Source organism: Carassius carassius, chromosome 24 (genome assembly GCF_963082965.1).
Source record: "Carassius carassius chromosome 24, fCarCar2.1, whole genome shotgun sequence".
Lineage (NCBI taxonomy): Eukaryota > Metazoa > Chordata > Actinopteri > Cypriniformes > Cyprinidae > Carassius > Carassius carassius.
Window position 1 is genome coordinate 18,548,827 of NC_081778.1, and position 20,387 is coordinate 18,569,213.

General features: G+C 36.0%; 1 pseudogene; it reads left to right on the top strand.

Annotated features, from left to right (window-relative positions):
* Nucleotides 1-1,416: 1,416 nt before the first annotated feature.
* On the top strand, nucleotides 1,417-19,438 carry LOC132103503 (protein virilizer homolog; annotated as a pseudogene).
* The last annotated feature ends 949 nt before the right edge of the window (nucleotides 19,439-20,387 follow it).

Here is a 20,387-nt window from a genome sequence, read left to right on the forward strand (position 1 = left end):
TGCTCAACTGCATGACGTAAGGCCTTTCAGTGTAGTTTTAATATTGAAGCCAATGTAACTGAACTAAATTAGCTTGTATTAGCCTAAACAAATCCATATACTTAAAATGTATCCATTATAGGCCTATAACCATTTTATGAGTCAATTTATCACAGTTACAAAGCACAGGTAAACATATAGGCCTATACCCGGGCGGCGAACTCCGGTCCTGAAACTCTGGCACCTGCCTGTAGCTTTCTAGTAACCCTTCAGACCTTGATGAGCTTGTTCAGGTGTGTTCAGTAGGGTTGAAGCAAAACTCTGCAGGGCTGCAGATCTCCAGGACCGACGTTAGCCACCCCGGGCCATACAGTGAGTGTATAGATAGATAGAGATCTGTTAGTATGACCTTAATCAACAACCCTCAGTGCTTTATGTCTTAAACAGAAACAACAGTGTGAACAACAGTTGCTCAGCCACCTCCAGCAGTACTGTGACCTGAGTCTGTTAAATGTTACAAAAGGTCTTCAGTTATTCAGTTATTTATTTTATTAAGTTTGAGTACTTTAATTACCCTTTATCAATGTTTTCTGGTTTTCTTAAAACCTGATATTGGACTCTTTTAGGTCCTTAATAGAGCGAAGGTGCATTACTTTAACCTGTAAATTGTTATGTTCCTTATAAATTTGAGTTTAAAAGACCCATTGTTTGCCTATTTTCAACAACACTGGACTTTCATTTTCTTTTTCTCTTCTTTTTGTAATTTTTTTTCTTTGTCTTTTCCTTTCTTTCATTCCTGTGCATGAATCACTCAGCGATTTCCAGTAATTCCTTTGTAATGCTTTGTAATTCTGTAATCATTTTGTGTGCTTTTAAAATTCTTTATAAAACAGTGGCATTTGAAATTAATCTATAAAAGGTAAATTTTGTGTAAAAGAAAATAACATTTGAGAAGATGTTGTATAAAATAAAATGTTTTTGTTTTAAACTCTTAATGATAATAACAAATAACTCCAAAACATATTATTTTCGTAAAATTATTGACATTAATATTATAGGCTATATAAAGGCTAGGCTATGGAAGAAATAGTCCTCTTTAAAAAAATTGATTAGTGAATTTACTGCAGTGAATATGAAATTTTGCAAGAAGTAATAATATGTTAATAATAAACTATTTATTAATTAGATCTTTTTGTGGGTTAAAGATGCCGAACAGTAGCCAACATAAAAAACAGAGAGAAACCCGGAAGCCCTCAATAAAACAATCCCAGTAGATATGAATATCAGTTTAATTAGGGGCACTACAAAAATAAATGTATCTTATGTCCATAACTAAACTCTACGGAAACTACTACACAACTGACACCTGACACCTGACATACACCTTCAACTCCGGAAGTGTTTCCTTTACCGGAAGTTGTAATGTGACTAAGACAGATGGCGGGGGGTTCTGCAATAGAGCTGCTCTTTATAGATACGTTCAAGCATCAAAGTGCAGAGGTAAGCTTGCGAAGTTTTCTATCTTCACCCGTGGCTTTTAACCGCATGGTACAGAGACTAAAGTCTAACAGACAAATTATTTCAACGTCCTTCTTAAAGTTTTCATTGTAACAACACACTGAGCGCTGCATGTGAACAGTTAGTTAGCTTGTTATTTGCCACAGTAACGTTACGTTAATTCATACATATTCAGTTCATTAAAGATAGTATTCACATTTCATATTGACACCATTTATTCTTAATTTTAAACCGGTTAACCTACTATAGATGTTGTTTGGCAGAGCAAACCTGACGGTATTGTATTAACGTTTCGTGCAAGTTGTTCCCCAGAGCAAACCAGCAAGTGGCTGTATTGTTGTTATTGACAGCGTATTTGAGTTGCTATTAACAAGCAGAATGTACCATGATAAATTATTGACAATAACATGTTCATATATTGTAGTAAATGTATCAGCCAGTGCTTGTTCAGTTACAAACCCAGTGCTCAGATGAGCTCATGGTTCATGTTTTTGAGATTATATTAGATTATATTAAACTTTATTGTCATTGCACATGTAAGGTACAGGGTAACGAAATGCAGTTAGCATCTAACCAGAAGTGCAATAAGCAGTAAGTACAGAATATACAAGGTCTACAATATGTACAATAAATATACAGATAAGGCAGTATAATGGACATCATTTACAGATTTTTAAATACAATCAGCATGATATACAAATGTGTACTATGAACAAACTATACAGATGGATTATGTAAAAGTATATGTACACTATAGGCAGAAACTATGAACATATGAATATCATGTATACTAGTGCAATGAACAGTAAAGTGTATAGAAAATATTTCAGTGTGCAAATGGGTTCTGCTTCAGTGTCCTGAGGAAGAAGAGGCGCTGGTGAGCCTTCTTGACCAGGCTGGAGGTGTTTGTAGGCCAGGACAGGTCCTCCGAAATGGTGGTTCCCAGGAACTTGAAGCTGAAGACACGATCAACAACCATCCCGTTAATGTGGATGGGGTCATGCGTGCTTCTTTTCTTCTTTTTTCTTTCTTCCTTTTTTCAGCGCTTCTTTAAGGGGGAGTCGTGGCCTAATGGTTAGAGAGTCGGACTCCCAATCGAAAGGTTGTGAGTTCGAGTCCCGGGCCGGCAGGAATTGTGGGTGGGGGGAGTGCATGTACAGTTCTCTCTCCACCTTCAATACCACGACTTAGGTGCCCTTGAGCAAGGCATCGAACCCCCAACTGCTCCCCGGGCGCCGCAGCATAAATGGCTGCCCACTGCTCCAGGTGTGTGCTCACAGTGTGTGTGTGTGTTCACTGCTCTGTGTGTGTGCATTTCGGATGGGTTAAATGCAGAGCACAAATTCTGAGTATGGGTCACCATACTTGGCTGAATGTCACTTCACTTTCCTGAAGTCCACAATGAGCTCCTTTGTCTTGCTGGTGTTAAGGGGCAGGTTATTGTCAGCGCACCATGTGGCCAGGTGCTGTACCTACTCCCTATCGTTGTCTCTGATGAGGCCAATCATTGATGCCGCAGGTATGGAGCTTGAAACATGACAAAACTATTTGAATTCTGTAAACTTGACAAGTGTCATTTAACAAAACGTGTAAATGTGCTCAGTGTATGAGAGAGACAGCCTCAAAAACTTACAAAATTGCAAAATAGAATTGAGTAACAATAAAAAGCTAATTTTAGTTCTTAACCGATTACTTAGAATAGATTAAATAATCTTAAATTACTTCCAATAGTTATGACCTTCTGAAAACAATTGCATTTTCACAGATAGTATGACCTCACAACTATTTTATCATAATCTCACAGAAATAAAACAAATTAATATTTAAAACAAATCAAACGGCCTGATCTTAGGCAGGAAAATAAGGTGTCTTTTTTCAGATTGCTAACAAATAAATTATTGAATAAATTGAAAATAAAGAGTACCACAAGGCATAAAAATCTTTATTTTTATTTTTTATACTAGGATCTAAGGTTGAGAGAGAAACTGTGAATTGGATTTTTAAATTATTTTTTTAAATTTGAGAATACATTCGTTTCTCCACGTTCCAGTGTTTTACATGGTATCCTGTGAAAGCTGGAATCAGCTCTTGTCCTGGAATTTGTCTTGTTAGGGTGTGTGTGTATGTATGTGGTTGATGAGTGCTTTTGTATTGTTGCAGTGATCTGATCACCCCACAGGTATATTCCAACAGCTCTGTAGAAACGAGTTAGACAGGCCTGTTGCCCTATAACAGTCTGTTAAGGAAAGGACTATATACACCGTTCAACCATTTTAAGATTCAGTGAGAACTTCGGAGAATGCTTTTGAGTTTTCCAAATACCTTTAACCATAAGAATCTTAATTCCAAGACTTTAACAGATGAATAAGCCAGAATGTGTTTCTGGTTGGCTGCTCAGTCAGGGTGTGTGTATGAGAAATCTGGCCCTTGGATCAGTCTGTCTGTGATAACATTTATCCTTGATTTGATAAGTATTCTTCATAACATTTTTCTGTCTGTCTTCTTACAAGTTGACATATGATGATGTTGTGCGGTTTCCTTATGGTGTCTTGATCACAGAAGTGCGAGTCATTCCCCCTGGCATCAAAGCACACAGCAACTTGCCTGACAGCAGAGCATTTGGGTGAGAAAACACTCCACACACACACTCAGTGTCTTGTCTAAAAGTACAGTGAGAAATCAGATGGTCTCTAAAGAATCACACCACTACTACTGTATCCCTCTACATAGGCACTGCTTATTGGTATGTGCCGTCCACATTATATGACCATTCTTGGGTTACGATGGTTCACTGGTTTAGGGCTACAGCAAACGATTATTTTGATAATCGGTTAATCTAATGATTAATAGACTAATCATCGATTATTTCACTTATTAATCAATAGAATTTGATCGATTATTCAGCTCTTGCAATTAGTTAAAATACTGTTATACATAACAAATAAATAAAAGATAGTCTAATCACTTCAGCTTTGGTAAATAATATTATGTTATTACAATTATTATACAATTAATTTATACAAATAAATATATTTGACACACAACATGAGATGACATGAGAGAAACCTTCTTATTTACCATTTAATTACTAAATGAAAATTAACTAAATGACACCTCATTCTGCGTAACATCTCCTTTCGTAAGTATATAATATGGATAAGAAACAAAATAAAGGTAAGCGATTAGATGTTTTATTTTTGGATAAACTATTTTATTCACAATATACACTACCAGTCATTTTTTAACAGTAAAATTGTTTTTAAAAGTATCTTCTGCTCATCAAGCCTGCATGTATTTGATCCAAAGTACAGCAAAACAGTAAAATTTTGAAAGATTTTTTACTATTTAAAATAATTCTTTATTTGAATATATTTTAAAATGTAATTTATTCCTGTGATTTCAAGGGTGAATTTTTATCATCATTTCTCCAGTCACATGATCCTTCAGAAATCTTTCTAATATACTGAATTGCTGCTCCAAAAAACATTTATTATTATTATTATTATGTTAAAAAAACTGAATATAATTTTTTCATGTTTCTTTGATGATAGAAAGTTCAGAAAATCAGCATTTATCTGAAATAGAAATCTTTTGTAACATTTTAAATGTCTTTGTCAATTTAAAGCATCCTTGCTAAATACAATTATTACTTTCTACAATAACCCCCCCTCCACCCAAAAAAAAAAAAAAAGATATTTACAAAAGCTTTTTATTTCAGATAAATTCTGATCTCTGGATCTTTATATTCATCAAAGAATCCTGAAAGAAAATGTACTCAACTGTTTTAAATATTGATAATAATAATAATAATAATAATAATAATAATCAATGTTTCTTGAGCAGCAAATCAGCATATTAGAATCATTTTTGAAGGATCATGTGACAGTGAAGAAAAATTGGATTTGATCACAAGAATAAATTACATTTTAAAATATGTTCAAATAGAAAGCAGTTATTTTACATTGTAAAAATATTGCACATTTTGCATAAAATAAATGCAGGCTTGGTGAGCAGAAGAGACGTCTTGTTAAAAAAAAAAAAAACATTCAAAAACTTTTGACTGGTAGAGTAATCTCTCCTTACTGGGTTATGATGATCAAAACAGTCCTGAGCTAGATTAAGCTTTGATCTCTGCAAACCAAACTATCACTTTAATCAAATATTTAATAATAATGTTTAATACCGTAAAGCTGCTTGATTTAAGGTATTGCATAAAATACTATAGACGTGACGTGAATGCTTTACTGAGCACCTCCTTTTACTCGTGCAAACATCCCCATCGGTGTAATAAGATGCATTTTTAACTGCTGCTTTCACACTGCTGTGATTGTTTTGTTGTTCTTGTTGCTTATTTCGTTATTGAGAGGAAAGCTCTCGTCATATATTTTCATATCCAAACGGCCATTCGGTTCGGCTCGGGGTGCGTTTCTCTGAACAGTGCTGAGCGCTGTATCTCTTCTTCTCTTGAATTGCATCGAGAAGGGCTGAATTACACTGGTCAAACCGCATTATTGCAGGCTCCAAATTAGGTCAAATTAAATCAAACGAGTACTCGACAACAACGATATTTGTCGACAATTTTTATTGTCGATAATGTCGACTAATCGTTTCAGCCCTACTGGTCATCCAACAGCCATCTAGTCATTTAGAGAAGGCGGCTTTTTATTTCTAGAACTTTACCTTTTTTAGTGCTAACATGATGAATTTAGAGGCAACTTACCGAAAGGATTTTTTTTATGCTGACATGCTGTTTTCAGAATTCTTTGAACAGAATTATTTTGAGTTAAAAATCTTTTATAACATTATTAATGTCTTCACTGTCACTTTTAAACTATTTAATGCATCCTTGTGGAGTAAAAGTATTAATTTCTTTCAAACAAAAAAACTTTTCAAACTGTAGTGTATATATCACATTCATATGCGCATCCCTAAGTTTCATATATATTTTATGACCGTTAACAGCACTTCTACCATGTTTACAATGTGTACAAACTGTTCCAGTGCTACTTTAGGTCACAATAGGACATGAGTAATACTGTGGTATCCTTAGAAGTGAAGTGGCTGGAGGACATTTGAGGAAATTGGGAAAGGTTTCTGTGGTCGCTTTTGTTCCTCCTTTAAAAGCTGATCCACCACACCCCCTATTCTCTGACCACTCTCAGCTTTTCCCATGATCTCATCCCTCATCCTTCTTGTCTCCATACCTGTTCAGAGAACAATGAGAGAAAAGGGAAGTTTGTTTTTATAGGACAGACCATATAAAACTATTTTTAATTCTAACCTTTTAAAAGGATCATGTTGAATATGTAATAACTGAAAAAGAGGGATATTTAAAATGATTCCCGCAGGCTAACCGATTTATAGGAAGTTTGATTGGATCAAAAGTGGCTGCTGCTGATGGCAAATAGGGGTTTCATGTCTGAGTTTTGACGGTTACAATGCCCCTTCCTGTGTATCTTCAGGGAAACGGCCCCTCACGCAGTCCAGTTAGACCTGTTCTTCAACAATGTGTCCAAACCCAACGCTGCGGTGTTTGACAGGCTGGGCAGGTACTAAATAAACTCAAACATACACACACACATGCATGCACACACGCATGCACACCTGTGTTGGACATGCTCAACTAGAAATACAGTACACTGTCTCACAAATCTATAGCTGAAAGATGCATGTAGTCTTTTAAATGTTTAAATCACTAATGATGGTGTTTGTTTCACACTAGCCTCGAGTACGATGAGAACAAATCAATCATCTTCAGGCCTAATGGGAAGGTAAGAGACCCCTTTGTTTCAGCCCAGCATCATATTTCGGTTTAAAGCTCACACATGTGCACCAATATGTTTGTGGTTTCTCCAAAACTGCTGACAGCAGCTTTCCTCAGCTCTATGAAAACTTGAAAAGCATTTTCCCAAATCCACAATGTATTTGCACATGCCTCTGCAATGAATAAAGCTGTTAGCTCCTGCACTCACGTGACTTGTAAACAAATCAGCCTTCATTTGTTTTGGACTGAGTGAGTTTTTTGCTAATCTCTTCTAGAGTCTCAGGCTATGTCCTAATTTTCATTTTGTCTTTGTGTTATTGAAGATAAATGCAGATGGTTTGGTCCTGCATGGATGGTACACATGCCTGACGTTGGCAGTGTATGGCACAGCCGAGCGCCCCCATAGTCACGAGCAGGACTCTCCGCCACCTCCTCCTCCCCCGCTGCCCCACTGGGATCCAAGAGGGGCATTTAGCCTGGTCAGCAAAACATTATATACACAAATATATAATGTTATGTTGTTATGTGAAACATTAAATGTGAGTGTGTCAATCTATTGCAGAGTGGGAGAATGAAGAACAGTATAATGGCAGCCCACCCAGACCACAACCCAGAGGTCCACAGACCCCACCAGGACCACCACCTCCAGACGATGATGACGAGGAGGCACTACCTGCACCTGGTCAATGTATGTCTATGTGGAAAATATTAAGTATTATATAAGGGAGTGAGCAGGAGTTCTTCTTATTTAATATAAAAAAAACATATTCAAATATTATTAGTATAATAATTTGAGAGAAATTAAAAATTGTAATTTTCAGAGAAACTTATTTCTTTTTCACAATATTTCCAGGTTTAAATAATTATAGTTTTAAAATGTGGACTCAACTATATATTATTTAGCATTATTATTTATTATTATTATTATTATTATTAGATTTATAATTGCATTTCTTCAGCTGAACAAGTAGTTCTAAGCACTGAGCTTTGGTGTATTGTTTGTGCTTTAGGTCTAGTAAAGATGGAGAACACAGAACAAGGCGATGATTACCTGGATCCTGTCTCACCTGAGCGAGGGTCTCTTCCTGCTGGAGAGAATTATGATTATGGTCCGGCTGATGATGAGGATGATGAAGGTGTGCAGTCCGAGGGAAGCGAGGGGGATGAAGAGGGAGAAGGTGAGTAGTTGCAGTGCTGTGAGGGAATATAAACCAGGTGCTCTGGGGGAAAATTATATATATATATATATATAATATATATATATATATATGAATATATGAATATATATATATATATATATATATATATATATATATATATATATATATATATATATATATATATTCATATATATATATATATTCATATATATATATATATATTCATATATATATATATATATTCATATATATATATATATATATTCATATATATATATATATATATATTCATATATATATATATATATATATTCATATATATATATATATATATATTCATATATATATATATATATATATTCATATATATTCATATATATATATATTCATATATATTCATATATATATATATTCATATATATATATATATATATATATATTATATATATATATATATATTCATAAAGGGTAAACAATTGCCAATTGCAAATATTGGCCCTTAATGAAAAGAGAAAATACATTTTTCAAAATACATTCAAAATAACCAATTTAGTCTTGTTTATACTCTGATTTACTAAGACGCCCAACTTAATTAAACATTTCAACAGAGTTTGAGGTCAAGACTGAACTTGCTAGATTTGCTGAGCCAGTAACAATGCCTTAGATGTTCTGTTTTCTGTGTGTGAAGTGTTCTGTTTTTATATGCAGGTGATGATGGATGTGAGCAGATATCCAGTGACGAGGAGGATTTGGAGAGTGGGGCTTTCAAGCTGCCTGCCTTTGACCTGGACTATACACCCGAGGATCTTGCATCACTACCGACCGTTCAGTATGATCCATACGAGTGTGAACCCTGACCCCTCCAGCACTTCACGCCTCCACACATCACACGCTATGAGGCGGAGCTAAAACACCTTAAAACAGTAGACTTCCTGGACTCAAGCTCCGTGTGGGCGGAGTCTGCAGCTAAACTCTCAGAACTGCTGGAGGCCTGGGGATAGGGGCAGGGGGTACAGCGAGGGGCAGGCTGGGTAACTGCCTTTGAGGAGATCCCTGCCTTTCTACTAAAAGGGATGAACTTCCTTTCTATTAAGGACCCTCATGGGCTTAGCAAGAAGTTGAAGCAGCTGGTCGATTGGAGCTGTGAAACTCTTAATTTGGACTTTGCCCTGGCACAGCCCATAGCGTTGAACTTACGCCAGCTCAAAGCTGGAACCAAACTGTGGTGCCCAGGCTGTGCAGAATCTGCTGGAGAAAGGGATCGTTGTCAGCCTCCTTAGTTTGCTGTTTGCAGAACACGTTTCATCCACTCTGAAACTCAACGTGCTGCACTCCCTCGACAGTATCATCAGTGAACCACAGGGTATTGAGGTCCTGCTCAGAGACCATCACCATGACAATGATGGAAAGAGTGGGTTATCAGGATCTGCTGGATTTGTTTCAGGACCAGACGGCAGGCGCAGCCATTTTACATAAGGCATTTTTACGAGGTTTTGACTGACCTGCAGAGGACAGCCAGCATTTGGGCTGAATGCCATCCCACAGTGGGGGAGGTTGGTGAGCGAGAGGGTAGTGAGAGAGAAAAAGAAAGCACTGAGAGGGAAGGTAATGAGAGAGAGAGAGGGAAACCCAGGAGTTAGAGCGGGAAAGCCCAATTGACATTGATACTTTGCTGGAATCTGCCTCTTTGTCAGAAGGTGACCTGGAAAGGCTGCAAGGTCTCCTGGAGGAAGTGCTCCACCTGCTGGAGACAGCACCTGACTGTATGGTACAGCCTCCTGGGAAAGCTTTTCCCACCAGTGCCCGGATCACTGGGCCACCAGAACGCGATGATCCCTATCCAACATTGTACAGGTCAGGACCATATGGCTACAAAACTGATGCCTTGATTATTTGTGATGAAAATTTGTGGTTTCTTTTATTTATGATCAATATTAATTAATATTTAGTATAAATATAAAAAAATTTAATGTATCAGTTGTCAGTGTGGGGACTCAACTATATTATTTACCCTTTTTGTTCAAATATTTAGCATCTCTTTAATTACTGCATTTTATTAATTGTTTCACAGATACATGCATGCTTGTCACCTTCTGGAATCCCTGGCAGTTGTCCTGTCGTATCCAGCTACATGTGCCAACATCGGACCCTCAAGGCTGTCAGAGAACTGATGCGTTTCCTGTCACAGTCTCAGCAGGGCCTTCTCTTCCTCCTTAGCCAACACGAAATCACCACGCTACGTCTCCTGACACCCCTTACTCACCTGACTCCACCCTCTCACTTGGCTCCGCTGATGCCCCTTTCAGAGGGTGAGGGTGAAAATACTGCTGCCAGTGGAGAGGGTTCAATGGACGATGGTTTTTGGGTGTGGCTTATGCAGACTCTACATGCACTACAGGGTGTTGCTGAGCTGAACGGGGCAGAGCTTGAAGATGGCGATAATCCAGATGTTTTGGCAACCCTTCATAGTCTGTATCTCATTAGGTTTAGCAGCACAGGCTGAAATGCTGTCGCACATGCTTTTAGCTTGGATAATAACCTCAGCTGTCTGGTCAACCTGGTAGAGTTCCATGCCAAAGAGGGCCAAGGGTGAGAATATGCTAATACACCTGTTGTACATAAACAGGGTTTTAAAAATGTCTGTCAGACAGTATATTTAGACAATCTAATGACAAATAAAAATATAATAGAATTTGTGTAGAATGTTTCTTGACACAATGTAGATAGGATGTTAGTAAATGCAAATTGGCCAAATATAGAACCTTGGGGCACTCCATAGTCTTTTTCATTTAAATGTACTATATCTTCTTAAATGATTTGTTCTCTCTCTCTCTCTCGTTCTCTTGTGGACTTCCTCTCACTCTCTCTTACAGGGAAGGAAAAGCAAGGAAGTCTGTTACATATAACTATGCCTGTATGCTTGTACTGCTGGTGATTCAGACGTCAGGTGATGTCCAGATGATGGAGCACTATGCTGCTCCATTACTTAATGTTTGCAAAGCTGATGAAAACAATGTCAAGCTTCAAGGTTAGCCTACTATTATTTTGCAGCTCACCAAACACTTAAATCTCAGCGAAACCACCAGTCCTATGATCTATTAAGAAGCCTTTTTTTTCCAAGGCCTTAAAAGCCATTTTATATTTTTTGTTAATGAAAGTGCTTTCACATCTAACCTCCTATGATTAAATGTGTTTTTCAGAGCTGTCTTAAGTGGTTGGAGCCACTTGAAAAATAGCATTTTGATATCAGTGGCATTCCTAAGCTTATTGACTGGATAAAGCAGGTGAGGTTATCAACCACATAACCAAATTTTAGAGGGTTTAAGATTACAGAAGATAAGTTACAACAGGTATGCCTTTTGTGTTGGGTATTGATCAAGACATTAGGGCACTGATGGTTCAAGTTTCAACAAGAATAAGGACACACTTTGATGATCTCTTACAGTTAGCTATAAAACAAAACACTCATATGCTCAAATGCCAAGGATTGAGATTTGCCTTAGGTGCTTTCAGGACCTCAGTACAAAGCCTATACACAGAAGCAAATGAAACCACTCTTCGGTTCAGACACTTGAAATTATTACTTCAAAATGAATTTTTACACAATCCATCTTATAATTCCATCTTTTCCCCACAATGCATCTATATGAAGCCAGACCTAGCTATATTAGACCCTATGGAATGCACATCAGACCACATTTAGAAAATTTGACTTCCTGAATCTCCTTGGAGTATGGAATAGTTATATATCAGTTTGGTTAATTTAAAGAATCTTTTTTAGAATTTTATGTGTGGTACTTTGATTTTTATAATTGGTTTTATTGATTTTTATTGTATTTTGTATTTTATACAACTATATTGTTTACCTAGTTTTTAATATTTGTCGTGAAATAGCCTGTGAAGTTGATGTGGCAATAAACTTAAACTAAACTGTATGCTCAAATGCCATAGGATTGGGTCACACCTTGATAAAGACATCATGTATTATTATGGGTGTTGCATCTAAGTTTTGCTGTTTCCTTTGTCAGAATCTGGAGAACTTGATGACAGCAGATGGGGTGGGTCTTGTAACTGCTCTCATACTATAAGCCTTACGTTTTAACTTTGCTATCTATCATTTAGGCTTTGCAGTATAAATGCACCTAACTTTTCTCACTGTATATTATATTGTTAAAATTAGTCCAACTTAAATATTCACAAAATATTTTTTTTTCTTTATTTCTTGCTTAATTTATTTCTCGTTTATGTATTTATTTACTATAAATATAAAAGCTGTAATTTATGTTTTGAGAAATACTTAAAACTATTTTAAAATGTAAATTTTTTTTTAAGTGAATGTAAAGTTCAATAGCAAATAGTTTCAATTAGGACTGTTATCGACTGCTAAAAAACTTTGATTATTGATTATTACCAATAAAAAATTAGGTTGTGTGTCCTGACTAGGGTTGGGTACCGAAACCCGGTACCAAAATGGCACCAGTACCTATGGAACCGGTATGCACTGAACCGAATAAGAACGCAGATTTTGGTGCCTCTTAAATGCCTCATTTAAGTTCATTTTTTTTCCTCATTAATGTACACACAGCACCCCATATTGACAGAAAAACACAGAATTGTTGACATTTTTGCACATTTATTAAAAAAGAAAAACTGAAATATCACATGGTCCTAAGTATTCAGACCCTTTGCTCAGAATATAGTAGAAGCGCCCTTTTGATCTAATACAGCCATGAGTCTTTTTGGGAAAGATGCAACAAGTTTTTCACACCTGGATTTGGGGATCCTCTGCCATTCCTCCTTGCAGATCCTCTCCAGTTCTGTCAGGTTGGATGGTAAACATTGGTGGACAGCCATTTTTAGGTCTTTCCAGAGATGCTTAATTGGGTTTAAGTCAGGGCTCTGGCTGGGCCATTCAAGAACAGTCACAGAGTTGTTGTGAAGCCACTCCTTCGTTATTTTAGACGTGTGCTTAGGGTCATTGTCTTGTTGGAAGGTGAACTTTCGGCCCAGTCGAGGTCCTGAGCACTCTGGAGAAGGTTTACGTCCAGGATATCCCTGTACTTGGCTGCATTCATCTTTCCCTCGATTGCAAGTCGTCCTGTCCCTGCAGCTGAAAAACACCCCCACAGCATGATGCTGCCACCACCATGCTGCACTGTTGGGACTGTATTGGACAGGTAATGAGCAGTGCCTAGTTTTCTCCACACATACCGCTTCGAATTAAGGCCAAAAAGTTCTATCTTGGTCTCATCAGACCAGAGAATCTTAATTCTCACCATCTTGGAGTCCTTCAGGTGTTTTTTTTTTTTTTTTAGCAAACTCCATGGGGGCTTTCATGTGTCTTGCACTGAGGAGAGGCTTCCGTCGGGCCACTCTGCCATAAAGCCCCGACTGGTGGAGTGCTGCAGTGATGGTTGACTTGCTACAACTTTCTCCCATCTCCCGACTGCATCTCTGGAGCTCAGCCACAGTGATCTTTGGGTTCTTCTTTACCTCTCTCACCAAGGCTCTTCTCCCCCGATAGCTCAGTTTAGCCAGATGGCCAGCACTAAGAAGGGTTCTGGTCATCTTCCATTTGAGGATTATGGAGGCCACTGTGCTCTTAGGAACCTTAAATGCAGCAGAAATGTTTTCGTAACCTTGGTCAGATCTGTGCCTTGCCACAATTCTGTCTCTGGATGGCTGGAAACAGCTGGTCTCTGATGTTGAAGGAAGTGCTGAACTCTATTCTGGCTGCTCCAGAGAACATCTACAGCAGCCTTGGTCTGCTATCAGAACTTGCAAGACGTCGGGGTTGCGATAAACACACGAAAGTTGTGGAGTGTGTGCTTTCATGCACAGGCTCGAGTATTACAGGAAGTGCTGAGGTGTTTGTGTGTGTCAGCAGCTGTCCGCCGCTACTCTCCATGCTCCGCCGCGTGTGCATACAGCTCTGTGATCTTGCTGCGCCCACTGCGACTCTGGTTATGAGGACATTGCTGGAGCAGCTGCAGAAGGACCTGCAACAGTAAGACACATTCATCACATTAAGGACAATTTGTTCATAGCTTGTGGATTTGTTTTCATAAGATATCAAAAACAATTATAAATTTATATTTATACACATGAACACACACATATGTGCAGTGATGGATTGCTGCCACACATTATTTTTTCCACATATTTTTTCGTCATGGCGAGATGTCATTAAAAGGACATCTTTTTCTAGTTAAAACAAATTTTTTTCGCAGTAATAAGATATGTCGGTCAAATGACAATTATCTCATTAAAATGGCATTTTCTCATAATAAAGAGATATTTATGTCATTGAAAGTTTTTTTTTCATTAAAATTTCTTTTTTTTCTCGTTATAATGTCAAAGTCATAAAAAACATGTTTTTCCCTTTATAGAAGATATTATACATTGTTACATATGAAGCAAGCAAATCTTTTTATACACAAAAAAAAATGAAAAATCAAGCTTAATTTTCATTTTTTTTTCGGTTCCCAAACAAAATGAAATAATAATAATAGTATTAATTAAACCGTTTGTCATTTCTCTTTTTAAGTAGAAAATTAAATGACAAGAAATGTTTGTATTGCTTGGTGTTAAAGCAAAGTCATTAACAATAAATGTTCCAAGCCCAGAGTCAATTATTCAAAAATAACTGGTTTGATCTGATCATCTTAAATTTGATTGGATATTAATTCTACATGCTGCTATAATAAAAACAATAGCATTAAAATACATTTAAAACAGTGTAGGCTATTTCTGTTAGCTCTCCTGCAGTAACATCAGTAGCGTGCAGATCCTCATTTATCTCAGGACTGTGGCGACACCAGCAGTGCGGACAATCGCCTCACTCTCATAATGTAACAATATTTTCTATAATGGAGAAACATGTAGTTTTTATGACGTCATTACGAGAAAAAAAAAGTCTAGAAAATGTCATTTTTTTTAACGAGAAAAGGATGTCGTTATAATGAAATAACATTTTGTTATTACAACATAATTGAGTGGAAAGAATATTTGTGACAGCACACATAACATTTAAGCATTTATTAAAATATGTATACTGATTTTTTACGTACACACATTTCTAATATAATTGATAATTTTAAATACAATTATTTGTAGTTTATATTTGAATAGAATTGCTTAAATGAAGTATTCTATTATATTTTAAGTTATATTATGTAAAATAAATCTCAGAAGTCCTAAAAAAATATTATACAATTAAAAATAATAAACTAGGAATTGTAATTCAAAAATGTGGCCTCTTGTTGGAAGACTCTTGCTTTTGGCTTCAATTGGGGGATTTTTAGCTATATGCAGTCAATTAGGATGAAATTAAATGACCAACATATAATTCAATAAAAAAAAAAAATCTGTTGATTAGGTGTAATAATAATGGATTAAGCCTAAATACCTAATAAGCCAAAAAAAAAACCCATTTAAGTGTGTTAGTTGACTGGTGTGTATATTCCAGATAGCTCAAATGGACTGTTTGTTGTGTATTTAGGGAGGCGGCTGGCTCACGCTTTAATGTTACTAGCTCTCCTCGACTTGCTGGCTTCTCAGCGGTCTTGCAAATCAGCCATGTTGGCTCTACTGGGTGGACCTGCACGCAATGAGGGCCGGAGTGATGGGAAAGTGGAGGACGAACTGTCAGACCTTTTTACCCTGGTTGGTTGCCATGCTTGTCCTACCTGCAGACGCTGCACTGTCAGCACAGCAGAACCTTGAATTGACAGCTTCCATCCTTCAGTCACTATGTGACCAGGATGTGTCACTGGTTGTGAGCGGCTCGGGTGAAGCTTCTGTGTCTGAGGCAGAGCAGCTGGCCAACGCGCTGCCAACCAGAGACATGATGACGTGCATATGTGACGGGATACTGGAAGTGTTGGGAAATACACACAACAGTTACACACTCCAGCTCACATGTCTGCGAACCATGATGTTTCTCACTGAGCACGACTACGGTCTCTATCACCTGAAAAGGTATCACAATGCGTTTGATGGCATCTTTGCTTATTTACGGGTGCACAATGTATTTTTTACATTTGCATAAAATTATTTTGTAACAGTTAAATTTAATCTTTTTAAATCCTCTATTTTTACATTTGATTAAAATTAATTTTAACACATTTAAATGTAATCTTTTTTTTATTTTTAATCTCTTAATAAATATCAATTTTATTATACTTATAATATTAAGGCCTAAATTCACTTAAAATAAATGTAGTTTATTTTTTAGTGTTTTATTTTTTATTTAGATAAAATAGTATAGGGATTTCTCTCTATTGGTTAATCTGGATGTTTCAATAATTATCGGAGCATCCCTACCCTTCTTTACAGCAAAATTAAAGATGGTGTAAAATGTTTTTGTGTGTAATATTTATGGTTAATTCTCTTGTTTGTGTTCTCTCTGAAGAGAAACAGCTCGGCCATTTCCTCTCTGATCCGCAGGGAAACCATGCCCTTTAACAAAGAGATAACTGAGCTCCTTTCAGCCCTTTTCGACTTTTTGAGAGAGATTGTGAACGGTGAAACTATGGTAGGTGGACAACAGAATCCATATGTTTGTTTGTGCTAGTATGAAATGCTAATACATATTCTTTATGCTACATAGGATGAATACATAGACAGTCGCTCTTTGGCTCTTAGTGTAAGTGACCTGAAGCAGCTGCTGCAGTGGAGGGAGGACTTACACATTATGGTACATGTGGCAGCTTAGGTTATATATCATAATTAAGCTGTGCCCTATAGCCTGGAAGAAGGGAGTTTCACATATTAATCTTGTCCTTCTCTCTTTTTCCTCATTTGTGCAGAAGCTCTGTAAAGAGGATGCGTCTTTAGAGACTCTGCTCAAGAATGCGGCTAATGCAGAGCCTGAAACTGAGCCCACTCTACCTGCTCCAACGCCTCTCTAGACACCGTTCAACCACAGGCAGTACAGACTAGAGGTCTGCAAGCCCGTCCAGTCCTGATGGGGCCAATATTTTTTTTTTTTTTTTTTTTTTACAGATTGGACTCAGGCTCTTTTAGCTAATCTCATTTCATTGTGCCCATATATGCGCAGAGCACACACAGGCTACTGTATGAAATATTGTTACACATAAGTTGGAGTGTAGGGAGTTACTAAAAGTTCCCAATGCTTCGGGAAAAGCTGCATTTTGGAAGAGATTTGATTTGATAACCACGGCAAACAGTGAGTCAACTGTTCATGTGCAGTGCAAAAAATTCACGCAATAGGCTAAAGTGTGCCGAAAAGTACCAGCAAAAGTAATTAACTACCATGTATGTGACGGGGGAAATATTGAGATATTTGAATTATTTATTATTAACTTAAAAGTTTTCTCCTCATTGACCTCGCCTTTAGAGAGAAATGCATATTTACTATTTAATAAAATCTGTTAAAAGAGTTTTTAATTTGAATTAGTAGTCATTTTAAGCTTTCAATAGATATATTTAGCAAGTCTGTGAGGCAAGTATTCGCTGAGTTTCGCTCCATCATTGTGAAGCGCTCCTGGCTGAAATTGCAGAAAGCGCATCCTGTAGGCCTATGTATCCCTTATTTTATAAAAGCACAACGTTTTGTTGATATTATGAGTGCACACAAATAAAAGTAGTTCCGAATTATGTATACTCTTCTTACCTTTATGAGCAAAAATGACGGCACCACCATGTCCTGTAAAGCACGCTTTAGCTCTCCACAAAAACGATTAGATATGCATCTAATAGCGAAAATATATATTGGTTAAACATTTAAACGAACATTGTGATATGCTTTAACTGTTTTATATCTGTAGATTTTATTGTAGGAAAGTCGTGATGATTTGAGAAGGCTAAATTGATCAAACATAGGCTCACTTTCTGCCGCTGGCCGCTTGGTCGTTACTTAAAAAAAAAACTCCAAACATTTTTCTTTATTTGAAGTTCATGCAGGGCTCTAGTATAGACACGGAAAGCAATTATGTGTGTGACCGGGATTTTGTAGTTTACTAAAACGGTAAAAAAATTATTACTTGAAATAAACTTAAGTAAAATAAATATATAAAAAAAGGTTATCTACTTTCAGGACAGTTTATGTACTCTTGGATGTCCTGGATGAGCAGTTAAAGGCCCTGTGGTTCTCTCCATTCCAGTCAGATTAGATGGAGACAGATGTTGACATATTGAGACGCCTGTTTGCAGGAACAATAAACGTATTTGTGATTGAAATATATGATCAAACAACTGGAGAGCTACGTTAACATGTTTTAAGGTAACACATTTTTGTTTACAGAAGTTTTAGAATCATTATTCATTATGTACATTTTGTTGAGTCTGGATTATAAATGAATTATAAAAGTATTAATTGCTTATGTTACGTGTAGTGGTTAATTTGAGAATTATTAATGTATGTGTTGCAGGTGAAAGTAGACCTAGTTGCACTGGCCCATTAGTGTTGTCCAGACTTGGACCTGAAGACAGAGGTAGAACGTTCGTTCCTCAGTGAACCCTCTTCCCCAGGACACAGCAAACCACCCAAAGGCTTCAGACTGGGCAAACACAAACACGAGACCTTCATCACGTCCAGGTAAACAATGTGTTGCACCATTCTAGTCAGAGATTACTACTTTACCTTGAATGTATATAGCAGTGGAGCCTGCGAAACGAGCTCATTTCATGGCAGCCCCTCGGGGTCGGGGGCGAGGTGCGTTTGGCCAGCTCTCTCGACCGCATGACATTTTCCGTCAGCGCAAGCAGAACACCAGTCGGCCTCCTTGCATGCATGTAGATGATTTCCTTGCTGCAGAATTCAAGGACGTGGGTCAGCCCACAGGCCTAGCCCCGCCCAAACACCCACCAAAAGGAGGAGGAGCCAAGCCACTGACTAGAGGCTTGTGTACTGGAGGAACTAGAGGGAGGGGCTTCCAGAGTCACACCCGCTTCTTCACTCCACCAGCCCCAATAATGTTCTGCTTGCTGGTACACATATATGTTTGACTTAGCACATATATAGTCCATACTTCTTCTTTATATGGCTGATAGAATCCATGACACATTATTTAAAATAGTTTGTTTGTTTTAGGTAACTACCCATAAAATATATATATATATATATATATATATATATCTCATATTGGTCACCGCTATCTTAAACTCAAGTGGTTTATATACAATTATTTATATAAATGTAAAAATATGTGTGATGTTAATTTTATATTTATATATATATATATATATATATATATATATATATATATATATATATATATATATATATTTATATATATATTTATATATATATATATATATATATATATTTATATATATATATATATATATATTTATATATATATATATATATATATTTATATATATATATATATATATATTTATATATATATATATATATATATATTTATATATATATATATATTTATATATATATTTATATATATATATATATTTATATATATATATATATTTATATATATATATATATTTATATATATATATATATATATATATATATTTATATATATATATATATATATATTTATATATATATTTATATATATATATTTATATATATATTTATATATATATATATATATATATATTTATATATATATATATATATATATTTATATATATATATATATATATATTTATATATATATATATATATTTATATATATATATATATATATATATATATATATATATATATATATATATATATATATATATATATATAATAGTAATAATTGTATTTTTTAAATGTAACAATAATAATAATAATACCATATCTTTAGACATCCCCTATTAAAAAAAATCATAATGGTCAATCCTTATTTTAAACTCAGGTGATATATTATAAATATTTATGTAAAGTAAAACATTAGGTGATTGTGCCACCTGCTGGATGTATCCCTCGGTGATGACTTTTTTTCTCAACATTAAAGGCAAGAAATGGCCTCTTTAATGAATTAAAT